At 42.4% G+C, this 10,965-nt stretch overlaps 1 protein-coding gene across 1 annotated transcript in view; it reads right to left on the bottom strand.

Annotated features, from left to right (window-relative positions):
• The window catches only part of SPATA5 (spermatogenesis associated 5), a 331,512-nt gene that overhangs the window by 761 nt on the left and 319,786 nt on the right, over nt 1-10,965 (bottom strand). The gene's annotated exons all lie outside the window — the stretch shown is intronic.

Raw genomic sequence — 10,965 nt, 5'->3', positions numbered from 1 at the left:
AGCCGTCATTGTTGTTTGGCGGGTCCGGGTTGGGGATTCGAACCCGCCACCTTAGGTGTACGTGGCTGGCGCCTTAGCCGGTTGAGCTATAAGCGCCGAGCCAGGAGATTTTTTGATACAGAGTGAGGTCTTGGTCAGTAGCACACCTTGTCATAGCACAAAATTTCCACGTTTCTTTTTAACCTCTGATGTATTACCAACATGTAAAAGCATTTCTTTATGGGTATCTTCTTTAAACAATTCTTAAATCTTGGGAATATTGGATACAGTCCCAACGTTTACTTTGGTGGGCTGCATTAGAACAGAGAAGTGAATTCTGTTTACTCAGGGAAGAAAGCTGGAAGAATTGAAAAGCATCTGCGGAGGGGGTGGAATGGATGCAGAGGGAGGGAGGAGAGAGTAGGCGGCAGGGAAACGGAAGGAGAGGAAGGCTCAAGAATCCCGAAATGTGTTTTTAAGCTCTCTGGACTTCAGACAGCGGAAGCAGGCTGATGCCAGTGTCATTCTAAAGACACATTACTGTGGTGAAAAGAGCTTGTGGGATGAAAAGAGATATTGTGATTTTCAGGGCAACAGGGAAAACAGTGATTGATATTGACTGTGCCCTTATATTGGTAAATGAAAGGGCCAGCTGAAACACATTTGTCCAGCCATTCAGCATATTTTCTCTGTTTGTTCACTTACTGAAAAGAGTTCCTCTGCTTATGCTGGGCTAATGGCTGCCAAAGCAGTTTAGTAGCTTTTTAGGGGATTTAGCAGCATGTTTAGGGAGCTTTCAAAAAACATGCATAGATTGTGATGGCTTTGTCAAATTACGACAATGTAACTATTAGTTCTGGGCTTCATTAATGAGTACTGAAGTTAACTATAGTGCTTATGCATGTTAATGCTTTCCAAAAAGAGAGTGCCTACCAAGTTGATGAAGGAAGAAACAAAACTTTGAGGGATTAGTAAAATCATTATCACATGTTCTGGTGCAAAAAGAGTTCTTTTAAAAATAAGAATCTGATAATTAATAAGCACAGTAAATGCCTGTGAAATGCCCAGCATGGTAAACTGGCTGTTCACTGTTTCCACTGTCCCTGGGGACTGCTAAGAAGGGAGGTGAAGGGACTAAGTAGAGAGAGAGTCCCCACCTACATCTCACCTGAGGTGGCACTTCTTTTATTTATTTATTTATTTTTGCAGTTTCTGGCTGGGGCTGGGTTTGAACCCGCCACCTCAGGCATATGGGGCCAGTGCCCTACCCCGTTGAGCCACAGGCGCTGCCCCACTTCTTTTATTGAGATAAGAGTTGGAAACAATGGTTGCAAGGCCAAAACGTTTGAAGAATCACTGGAAGAGGCAAAGAGCACCGCATTTCCTGTTGGGTGGTAGAGTCCCCCCCACTCACCCCACTAGCCCTCTAGACAGTACAAGGAATATGTATGTCCATTGTGTAGCTCTTTCCTCAAGCTGGGGGAATAGAGAAGTTACCAACCCTAGGCCAATGCCACATACAGCACACTTCATAGCTGAAATTTGCCTCAGAGAATACAGGGCTCAGCATACAATGGTTAGGAACATTTACTGAGTACCCACCATGCCAGACAAATACTAATTGCTATACTCATTCATTTGCTATGAGACTGATGTTCCCAGGTTTTGCACAATACTATCATCTCGCTAATAGAGGTCTGAGTAAAGTCTGATGGGAACATAACAAATGCAGTGGCCAGACGAGCGTGTCTGAAGTGGCAGGTGAATGGCAGAGTGAGAAGGGTGGAGAAGGCAGGAAGACGGTGGAGGTGCTGGGTTGAGTTGAGAAAAGGAGAAGTGACCAAAAGGCTGCCCAGAACCTCTCTCAATACACAGTAACTGAACTGAGAGAAAGAAAGGATTGTATTTTTCTAATCATTGTAATCTCAGGTACCGTCAAAACAGGTACTGGGAAGTACTCACCATTGGGGCCTAGGAGGCTGTCTTTGAGGTCAAGCTCCCCTCTGCGATTCCTCTTTGCTGATCGACTTTCCTGCCTTCACATCTGTATCTGTAGATTTTTCTATGTAAGCTATAAATACACGGCTTTTTGTGGTAGTGACAAATGGGCACTGGTGGTGAGTTATGGTCAGAGAAGTAGTAACTGTTGAAAGGCGGATACTTGTGACTTGGACTCCCTAGTATACATTAACATTTGAGAGAAATTCCCCTACTATGTATACTACTGAACAGACTCATTAATAAACATTTCCAGCTAGTTTGAAGAACTATAAAGTTGTGAGATATAGAAAACATGGAGAGTTTTAACCAGAGCACTGAAAAGTGTTACATGAGATGGGGATGACCTACACAGTCTCTGAGAGGTAATGAGAAGAGAAACAGCAGCTGAATACTGCCTTTTAAAGACCTCACACGAAGGTGTGCTCCTCTGTGAGGAGGAGTGGAGGTTGTACTTCCCATGGTGGCAGAAGGACTGCCTGGAATTAACACTTACTTCCGTAAACATTGCTCTGTTTCTTTTTATTTATACGGGATGCCCTGAAAAAACATTCAATATGGCGATCTTTTCTGCCACTTTTACTTTCCTATCCGTTTATTTAGTAATATTTACTTAGTGACAACCAATAACTAAGAGAACGCTAACTAGGACACTACCGTTAATAAGCCCTTCTTCCATCAATCAACATCCACTGATTACCTACCTATTCTGTGCAGTAACTATGTGAAGCCAGGTGGAAGGTCCAGAGATGTCTAAGACATAGCACCTGCTTTCCACACTCACAACCTGCAGGGGCTGCACAGGTTAACTACCCTATGTGGCACGGTATTACAGGTGCCATCGGGGAGGCAAGTAGAAAGTGCTATAGTGTGGAAAGAAGGAAGAAATTACTACTTTGCAAACCAAAGTATGAAGGATGGAATAAAGACATGCATATGGGTAAGAGATGGGCATTCCAATTAGAAGGCATAAAGTGAGCAAAGGAACAGCAAAGTAGTCAGAAATAGACCAAGGATTACACTGAACTCATCTCAGTAGCCAAAATGGAGAATTAACAAAAAGAGAATAATTCTGTTGTCAGGTATCACTAAAATTAACGATAAGAGTTTTCAGAGCTGTATAGGCCGCAGACAGTGAAAGCTAGTCAATGACAGTCCTCTCTAAACCTGAACCGAATCCACACACTGCGGATGTACAAGTAGCTAACAGCAGAACTTCTAAAGGTTCCTTTTGTTTTTATTTTTTCTTCAGAAAAGGCTTCTTAGTAGAAATTTCTAAAAGGAAAAGCATTGCCTGGATTTTTAGTTCTTCTCTAATGCAAATAAAAAGGTGGGTCCAGGAACACATGTATTCATCCACTTCATCATGGCTGCATTCTATTTGCTCTGGACACCAATTACTGGCAGCAGTTCTGAGATACATTATTTCTCAAGAAAAGTACAACTTCCCTACTCATTGCCGTCACTTCTGACAAATGCATTGATAGGCTATTTTGTGACTGTGTGCCTATTATACAGTGTCCTTACACAAATCCAAATGGTTTAGTCTTTTATCCACCTAGGCTATAGGGTCTATGTTGTGGCTCTTAGGCTATACACCAGTACAGTACTGGACACGATAGGCAATTTTAGGACAATGGTATGATACTAGGGGAAAAAGTATTCCATGATTAAATGAGTTTTAGGCAACACTATACCAGGTATCTCTTACTGAAATCCTTGGGACCAGAGGTGTTTCAGATTTTGAAATATTTGTAGGCTACTTACCAGATAAACATCGTTAGTTTGGAAATCCAAAATGTTCCAATAAGCATTTCCTTTGAGTATCATGTCAGCACTCATAAAAGTTTTGGATTTTGGAGCATTCTGGATTAGAGGTTCTCAGCCTAATATTCTGTTTCCTATGGTGCACAATAGGATTTTAAAGATTTTGCAAAGCCTAGCAGTGATAATGAATTTTTCTTTAGCCCAGTGCAATGGTGTGAGTTTTTGAGTCTCCCAAACTCTTATGTTATAGCCTAATCTCCAATGCAATAGTACTAAGAGGTAAGATCTTTGGGAGATGATTCTTCATTGATGGGATAAGTGCCCTTATAAAAGAGCCCTGAGGAAGGCTCTTTCCACATGTGGGGCTGCAGCGAGAAGGTATGCCTATGAGGAACAGGCTCTCCCCAGACATCAAATCTGCTGCTGCCTTGATTTGATCTTGAACTTCCCAGGCTCCAGAACTGACTGGAGCAGTAAATTTGTATTGTTTAGAAACTGCCTAGTCTAAGGTATTTTGTTATAGCCGTCTGAACAGACTAGGACCTTCACTCCATGTTTCCCATCAAACTCTTCCTCTCCAATTTTTGACAGACAACCCATAAATGGTCTGCTAGTGATCTTTAGCATGCACTGGGAAATGCTGGCCCATACCAGGTAACTCCTCAAGGCACAAGAGGGCTCTTGCCTATCTCATAGCTATTTACTTTCTCTCCCCTATTCCAGAATAGAGAGAAAAAAGAAAGGAGCTGAGGACACAAACACAAGGAAATGACATAATTAAGGCCTAAGAAGAAGGAGAGAGGGCTAGCAAGAGGAGAGAAGCAGAGAGACAGGAGGAAGACCAGTCTGCTAGATGGAGTCTTGCAGCATCAGTGGTGTAGCATTTTTACTTACTTACATTTCCTATGATGTAGACTTGGTCTCTTTCCTGTGTTAAGCTTTGGAAAGGTGAGGTCTTTTCAGATAAAATCTGCCAACATCTCTCTCTGTTGGGAATGAATACTATAGAAACTGAGAAGAAAAGCCTTTAATTTAAACCAAGACTCTTCTCCTTACTATGTATAAAGTTTCTCGGAAAACCTAATGAGATGTGTGTGTGTGCCTGTCCCCTCATCCCAGGGAACACGGGCACCAGAAGTTCATCACTCTGCTGGCACTGCATTCGAAACCAGACGAAGCCAGGTGCTGCTGTGCAGGCCTGTAGTGAAAGTGGCTCAGAAGGCTGAGGTGGGAGGATCATTTGAGTCTAGGAGCTTCAGGCCAGCCTGGGCCACAGGGCAATATAGTGAGACCTCTCAAATAAAACAAAAAAAGCAAACAAAAAACATAACGTCTGGGACTGTTTCAGGGATGAGGGAATTCAGCTGAATTTTTCCCATGGGGCCAGAGAAGAACTTTACTAAGATGTGTACACGAATAGATGAATTTGAATCACACGCTGTCTGGAATGTTAAACTAACCCGTTTAGAAAGAAAACCCTTGGCCACTTGAGCTTCTTAACGTCTTTGGCAAAAAGGATTTTGGAAGCTTTCCCCTAATCCCTTCACCATCTTGTCCTCTTCCCCCATAGACTGCAGACTAGATCATTTAAATGAATTATTAGCCAACTACCAGCAAGATTGCTTTTGCCATTAGGCTGTCACACAAAAATGTTTTGGCTGGCTCTCGAAAGCTGAGTATATATTCTTACTCAGTTTTGACTAAAAAATGGATATTCGAGCTTTTAGAACATACACGCCTCTCACTGCAAAGGTTAAAACATTATCTGTTTGTGGAAATAAGAAAATGAGACAAAAGACTAGCAGAGTGAGCCCAAGATGTCACTGTTAGAGCCAGACTGAGACATGTGTATATTTCAGTGTCATGACACTAAGTTATAGGGTGCCAAAATATTACGAATTTTCTTTCCATTCATTCAGCAATAATAATAAGAGATCTGATAAACAGATAACTGACAAAAACATAAAACAACAAGCAGGAACTCTCTATATGAAAGATTTAGTCATATTGAGATGAATACCTAACAAGTAGGAAAGGAAAATATTTTTATTTAATGAAACTGTTTAGAAATTCTCAAAACAAAGTCACTAAATAAAATGGTAATTATATTCAAATGTTGGGGGGAATCACTTAGCAATAAAAGCACAGGGACGTATGATTATGAAATTTCATGCTATGCTTGCTCTCTGAAAAAGAGTGCCTTTCGACCAACAATATAGCAATAACTGGATTACGTGAGACAACTCCACTTGTGAGCAGTATAAGGAAGCAAACTACCCAGGATGAGAAGCCTCTTGACCACTGAACCTTGGGAAATCTAATTACCTCACTTTTAAATGCAAAAGGGCAAAAGAGGCAATTGTGCAGAATTCTGAATGCCATGAAGAATAAGAACAATGTCTTACTTCTCTGTGGAAAAAAATGAAACTCTTATACATAGCCTGTGGTTCTTTCCCCCAATCCATGAGACAAGAATAGTTTAAACAGGTGGCTCAGCTTAGTAAAAGACAAATAAGCACACTGTGAAAATTAAAACCAATGCAGTTTCTAAGTAGGCAGTAATAATTTTCCAAAATGATGGGATACAGACTATTAGTCAAGGCAATGACTGTTTACCCAAAACCAATCAACAGGAAGGAAAGCTGGATTATTTTGGGTATTCATTCTCTCGGTGCTAAAACTCTTGCCCTGTCCTTTTCAGTTTCGTGTAGCACCAGCTTCTTTTGCCCTGCACTGGCAGGAAACCGAATAATAAATTTAAGCACTCCCGTTTCCAGGTCAGGCCTTGGAGGTATCAGCACACCGCTGCTATTGGGTGTAAAAACATCACAATAATGACAGCAGGAGAACATTCCCAGCAGAGGCAGGGGAGCTGGGGAAGAAGGCCTGCGGAGTAAGGGAACTAACTAAGAGCTGCTCCCCTCAAAGGGATGTGGAAACTCTGATTTAGCCTTCACCCCCGAATTCCTAACTGCTTCTCAGAGGTTATCTGTATTCTCAAAGAACAGTGGGAGGGTAACAGAGTTCTGACGGGGGCTTAAACCACCACCTGAAATTCTGTGTGGCTCCTGTCACCCCTCAACCGTCCAGGCAGGCGCAGGGAGCCTGGAGCTCAGAGAGAAGGAAGCCAGCAGTATTAACAAGCCAGAAGAGTTAAAGCAGCTCTGGATAGAGATAAATCCATGTATCTAGTTAAACCAGCACATGGCCGGCCTACTGGAAAGCTCATGGGAGAAGCGCACTGCATCCTAGAGACCGCAGTGTTTGAGTAGGTCCGAGCACGTGGCCCGCCAAGTAGCACTTTCTGGCGTGAGTGGGAGAAGTGTACAGTTAAGGCGAGACTCTGCAGAGGCCGAGCCGTGGGCCGCGCCAGGCCCGGGCCGGCTGCGCTGCTGTGGGCATAAAGCAGGCCTGCCTTCCGCTGAGGCCTAAATGCGCTTCTCAGGGCCTTTGTATTTCAAGGGTACTAAATAGCTTTAAAGAATTTACCAAAAGAAACAGGCCGCAGTGCTTTAAAAAGTCTTAGGTATTTTCAAGAAAGTGGTTTTGTTCAAAGCGTCCTCAGTCTGGAACACCTGTGACCTGTTGAGCTTAATTGGGCTGCAGCTGGCGCTGATTGTGGCGCAGCCGCTGGAGGGCCCGGCGCGGACATTGTTTCCCTCGCCTCACCCGCCCCTCGCTTTTCTTTTCACTTTCACAGGCCCGCGACCTCCATTCCCTGTGTGTCTGAGGGATTAAGAGCCCAGTAGAGAGTGGTGCCCCGCTGTTTGCGAACAGTGTGCACTGGAGGTGCTTCAAGGAGGAGGCTACCTGGGAGATTATGTGCTCATGTGGATGCGGAGGGCGGGCCCATTGAGAGTCCCTGAAAGGTGGCTGAATGGCCTGGCATGAAAGATGGGACTGAAGGGAGCACAGCAGGGTCCTGGCTGCACAGCGGCAGATGGAAGTCAGACTGTCAGAGGCACAAACAGCGAGGGGTGCCCCAAACTGCCAAGAAACCAGCTCAGAAAATAAAATGGTGCTGGAGAAGGGAATTCAGAGGGAAAGGAGCACTTATTTCAAGTTTTTTTTAAAACGCTACTTCAGTGAAAACTTTTCAGTGGTGAGGAGAGAAGTGACATTTTTGGAAGACAGGTTTTAGATTTAAGGTATTACCTAACTATTGCTCTTGGGCTAAATTCCTGTGGATTGTCTGCAAAATAAGCTTCAGGATAATTAGTCTATCTGGGATATGTTAAAGTCATATCTAGATTGCCATACATAAGAAAAGAAAAAAAATCTGAAGACACATTCAAAGCCTAATGATTACAGAAGGGAGGAGAACACTTAGTTGTTTAACTTTGCTGATGTAAAGTAATTGGATGTCTTTAAAATACATAGCTTAAGTATGTATACATCTCACATATAACCTTTCATTGTTACTTCTATGAAGAAAACTACAATAGTTTCTGCTTTTTAAAATTTTATTTACGTTATTTTATTACACTTGTTCTTAACCAAAAGGCCAAGTGATAATTTGTTATTTTAGAGATGGGGGTCTCACTAGGTTGCCTGGTCTGGCCTTGAACTCCTGCACTCATGAAATCTTCCTATCTCAACCTCCTGAACAGTTTTTGCTTTTTTAAAATTTATGAAATCCATTATTCCATAGAGCTCTGAGGCTGAAAAGATTTGAGCTTTTTTTTTAATTGTTCCAGCATTTGCAGCTATGGAAATTTTAAATGTTTCTAACTCTTTTGTTGTGGAAGCACAAGATAAAGGGAATATTTTTAGTTTTGAAAAGACCATACCAATTGACATAGGACTGGAGAATAGGAACCACTGTGGTAGGGAACCAGAGGGACAAGAGGGCAAACAGATGCTCAGAGCCCTATTCATTCATTTATTTATTCAAGAAATCTTTATTGACCACCTACAAGGTATTAGGCACTGGGGAATATAACAGTAAAGAAACAAAGTCCTGCTTTCATGGAACAAGGTGTGCAAAGCACCAGCTCAACTACTTAATCTTTAAGGTTCAGTGTGAATGTTTCCACTGGGAGGCATTTCTAGAGGCAACCTCACTACCTCCCCATGCCTGCTCATTGCAGGATCACTTGTTTTATGGTCTCCTAGTGGTCTGTACTATTCTGTTATATCACAACTGTCAAGATAGAGAGTTATTTGTGTCCAATGTCTATCTCCCTCCCTAGGCTACATAGTCTACATAGTTCCATACAGGCCCCATAGCCTTGGTCCTGCTCTGTTTACCCCTGACATATCAGGTTAGCATATCCCTTGACTCACTGCCTTTGCAAATCCAAATAAAGGGAGAGTTTCTTATGGCTGCATAGTAAAAGAGGCAGACTTTACATCTTTTATGTTTACCTGGATGGAGGTGGAACATATTCTTCTTCGTAAAGTATCTCAAGAATGGAAAAAAAAGTATCCAATGTACTCAATACTATTACGAAACCAATTTAGATACACTTATATATTTGTAGGAATGATAAAACACAAAGTCCAGAAAGAAAGAAAGTGGGGGGGGGGAGGGCAAGCGGAGGGAGGGTATTTGGCAGGATCTTACCTAATGTACACAACGTAAGGGTACATTTCAAAACAACTAAAAGTATGTTATAAATGTTTTACCACTAAAGTAAGTGAGGTGATGGTTATGTTAATTAGTTTGATTTAAACATTCCACATTGTACATCAAATCATCACATTGTACCCCATAAATGTATACAGTTATGATTTAATAAAAATTAAGTTAAAAAAATAAAGGGAGAGTTTCCGGTTGACATCATCTCTAAACAGATATAAACTAGTTTTTGATTTCTAAAAGCATACATACAGCTCCTGCTGGGACAACTGCTGCCAAGATAACAGTCTACTGTGGACTTGACAAACAAAAATGTCTCAAGCATAATGTGTCATCTTACATTGAGGTGTGTATCTGTGGGCCTTTGCGAGGCTGATGATCAAGCTATGCCCAGAATGCTGGCAGAGCCCTGCCAAACTCTGCGTAAAAGTACCCATGTAATGGGAGAGCTTAAGGTTGGCTCTAGCCAAAGAGGAGAGGATAGGGGGTGTCCTTGAGAGAGAAAAGCATACAATATTGCTGAAGAGCTCCAGGGCTCTTCCCCAAGTCTGCAGGGTTTGAACCTCTCTCTCAGTGTTCTGGGAGCTTGGGAGGCAGAGGCTGAGGAGGGTAAGGGTAAGAGTATTGAACTGGTTTTAACCCCCCCTGTGTTTCCTCATCTGCCATCTTTTTTTTTTTTTTTTTGAGACAGAGCCTCAAGCTGTCCCCCTGGGCAGAGTGCCGTGGCATTACAGCTCACAGCAACCTCCAACTCCTGGGCTCAAGCGAGTCTCCTGCCTCCGCCTCCCAAGTAGCTGGGACCACAGGCGCCCGCCACAACGCCCGGCTATTTTTTGGTTGCAGCCGTCATTGTTGTTTGGCGGGTCCGGGCTGGGGATTCGAACCCGCCACCTTAGGTGTACATGGCTGGCGCCTTAGCCGGTTGAGCTATAGGCGCCGAGCCCTCATCTGCCATCTTCACTGCCGGCCCCTACATCTTGCCCCACTGACAGACACATAAAGGTGCCTCCTTTGCCATGCTGTAGCTTCACCTGGGTAGTCCAGTTTAAGGATTCTCAACTCTTTGAGCCCTTGCAGAATAGACTATTTGGAGATTAGAGCCTTTTGTACCCTTACACCTTAATGAACTTCTTTCATTTCTTTCCCAGTTTCCAATCAACTACAGGTTGGCAAGAGTGATCATTAATTTGCTTGGCATCCCTAAAATCATTTAAAGAGTTAATGGCCATCTATGTTAAACAGAAAAAAAAAAATGACTTAACAATCTGTAGGTGGCTAAGGGGCAACTAAAGCCTGGTGAGTAGTCAATATGTGCACCTGACAAGGAGTGAAAGGCAATATAGTTCTAGTTATTCACGTTTATATGATGTCATTCTCAACTGACAATAGTGCTCTTTCTGAAAGATGGGAAAGGTCTTTCTTTCCCATCTAGTGTATAAATAATATAAAAATGGATTTAAATTAAGTGGAAGCACATTGTCAAAAAAGATATTCTGATGCACATAATCTTATTTTTATATTTTTTAAATGGTCTCTGTTTCCTCTGACTGGCAATTCTTATGTTGTTGATAAGTCATTTGTTCAGAAGGTTACATTGTATTACTTTAACTTCAAATAATAATAAAGTAAACTTGTCTTCT

This window comes from Otolemur garnettii, unplaced genomic scaffold (assembly GCF_000181295.1).
Source record: "Otolemur garnettii isolate 467f Iridium unplaced genomic scaffold, OtoGar3 scaffold00093, whole genome shotgun sequence".
Taxonomy (NCBI): Eukaryota; Metazoa; Chordata; class Mammalia; order Primates; family Galagidae; genus Otolemur; species Otolemur garnettii.
This window is presented reverse-complemented; position numbering and strand designations above follow the sequence as displayed.